A 2,500-nucleotide genomic window follows, 5' to 3' on the forward strand; every position below is an offset into this window, starting at 1 on the left:
ATTTTGCTGTGGCCTCGTCATCGTCTGCTGGTTTGATCGGTCTTTGGGTCTGTGTCTGTCACTCTGTCTCTTTCTTTGACTCTGTCTGTCTGTTTGTTTGTCTGTCAGTCTCTCTCTCTCTCTCTCTCTCTCTCCCTCTCTCTCTTTCTCTCGCTCTCTCTCTCTCTCTTTCTTTCTTCCCCCTTCCTCTCTCTCTCTCTCTCTCTCTCTCTCTCTCTCTCTCTCTCTCTCTCTCTCTCTCCCTCCCTCTTCCCTCCCTTCCTTCTCCCTCCTCTCTCTCCTCTCTCTCTCTCTCTCTCTCTCTCTCTCTCTCTCTCTCTCTCTCTCTCTCTCTCTCTCTCTCTCTCTCTCTCTCTCTTTCTCTCTCCCTCTCTCTCCTCTCTCTCCCTCTCTCTCTCTCTCTCTCTCTCTCTCTCTCTCTCTCTCCCTCCCTCCCTCCCTCTCTCTCTTTCTCTCTCTCTCTCTCTCTCTCACTCTCTCTCTCTCTCTCTCTCTCCCTCCCTCCCTCCCTCCCTCCCTCCCTCCCTCCCTCCCTTCTTTCACTCCCTCCCTCCCTCCCTCTCTCTCTCTCTCTCTCTCTCTCTCTCTCTCCCTCTCTCTCTCTCTCTCTCTCCCCTCTTTCTCTCCCTCTTTTTTTATCTCTCATTTGCTTACACGCAAAATCCCAGCGCTTCCTTCCGTGCCAAACCATTGATCTAACGTATCTATTATTCAAAATTTAAATTTTGCTCGCGGATTTAGTTTTCTTTATATACAATACAATCACATTGGTTTGGTGTAATTTTTATGAGTTTGATTTACATATGTCACTTTGTGTCATTTCTTTTCATTAAATCAATCGTGTGTTATCATTTCATTGTTGTTTTTATTAACGGTTTTCGTCTGTCTGTGTTTTCCGTTCTTTGCTCATTCATGTTTATTTATTTATCTATCTATTTATCAATCTATTTATCTGTTCGCCATGTTTCCCCTTTTATCATAATCGCCTCTTATTACACTTTTTCTTTTCCGCTAATTTACATATGTTTTCCCAAAATAAAACTTAAAACTTTTTCCTTACTTCTCTTTTATCCTCTTCCTATCTTTATTTTATTTCTTTTCCATTTCCCTTTTCCATCCTGCTCGCTTTCTTAGCCCTCTCTTTCTTTCCCTTATTTTCACTTTTGGTTATTTCCCCTCTTCAGTTCCTCCTCCTTTTATCATTCTACCTATTGCTTTTCTTCCCCTCTACCTCTCCTCTTTTCCTCCCTCTCCCCTTTCTCCGCTTTTCCTCCCACTCCCCTTCTTTTTTTTTCCCTTTTCATTTCCCCTCCCTTCCTTCCACACTACATATCATCCATTTTTAAAGAAGGGAGTTTACAACGTCCACACATTGCATATATTGATCCATTTTTCCTCCCTATAACTTGCCTTTCTTTCCCTCATAAAGCACTTTCTGGTATGCAAATGAGGAGAAATTCCAAGTAATCTGTATTGAGTTTTTTTGTGTGCACAGAGACGTATTCTTACGTAAAACACAAATTTTGTATTTGTTCTTTATCTTGTTTCTATTCTACTTTTAATCTGACAGCGATTTGTTTGTCCGTTTTCGTTTTTTTCCTGATATTTGATACACGTAGTATATACCCATGTTCAGAATTTGGGTTTCGAGTTAAGAAAAATAGTTTATGATAATCCCACACTTCTCTCAGAGTCAGTTACTGCAGAACTGTGAAAAATCCGATCATGCATAAGCAGTCAGTACTTTTTATCTGCTTGCTTGCCTATTTCGTATACAATCATGTTCCCATATATATATATATATATATATATATATATATATAATTACAAACACACACACACAGTTATACACACACACACACACACACACACACACACACACTGAGAAAGAATTAGAGAGGAGAAAAAAAAATAGATAAGAGAGAAAGAAAGAGAGAATGAGAAAGAAATAGCGAGGAGAAAAAAAAAAACAGATAAGAGAGAAAGAAAGAGAGAGGAGGAGAAAAAAAAACTAGATAAAAGAGAAAGAAAAAGAGAGAAGAAAGACTGAGAAAAAACATTAACTCTCCCCCACCTCCCCCCCCATGAATTAAGAGAAGTAACCAGACCCCTTTCTCCCCTGAATAATATCGAACTCGCCCCCATCTTAAATTCATGCGACTATCGATGTCCGCCGAGGAGGTGCGTCCGCGTGGCTTTCGCTTCTCCTGAACGAACGAACGAAGTCTCTGTGCGTTCAAGACGGCAACTTTCTCTTTTCCCTTCCCTTGCTCTTGAGAACTTACAGAGCAAAGCGATAGATGGCGGAGGTGTGTGTGTAGGAATAACTGAAGAAAGTGGTATTTATAGTGTCATTGGAAGTTTGAATTAGATGTTGATAAAAGTGTTGCTAAGGTCAATGACATTCGATCTTGCGATGGGGAAGGTCGATACTAAAAGGTCGAAGAGGTAATCATTTGCAATAACATGCAATTCACATGCAATTGCGGAAAAAAAATCT

This window comes from Penaeus chinensis, chromosome 27, assembly GCF_019202785.1.
Source record: "Penaeus chinensis breed Huanghai No. 1 chromosome 27, ASM1920278v2, whole genome shotgun sequence".
Classification (NCBI taxonomy): Eukaryota; Metazoa; Arthropoda; class Malacostraca; order Decapoda; family Penaeidae; genus Penaeus; species Penaeus chinensis.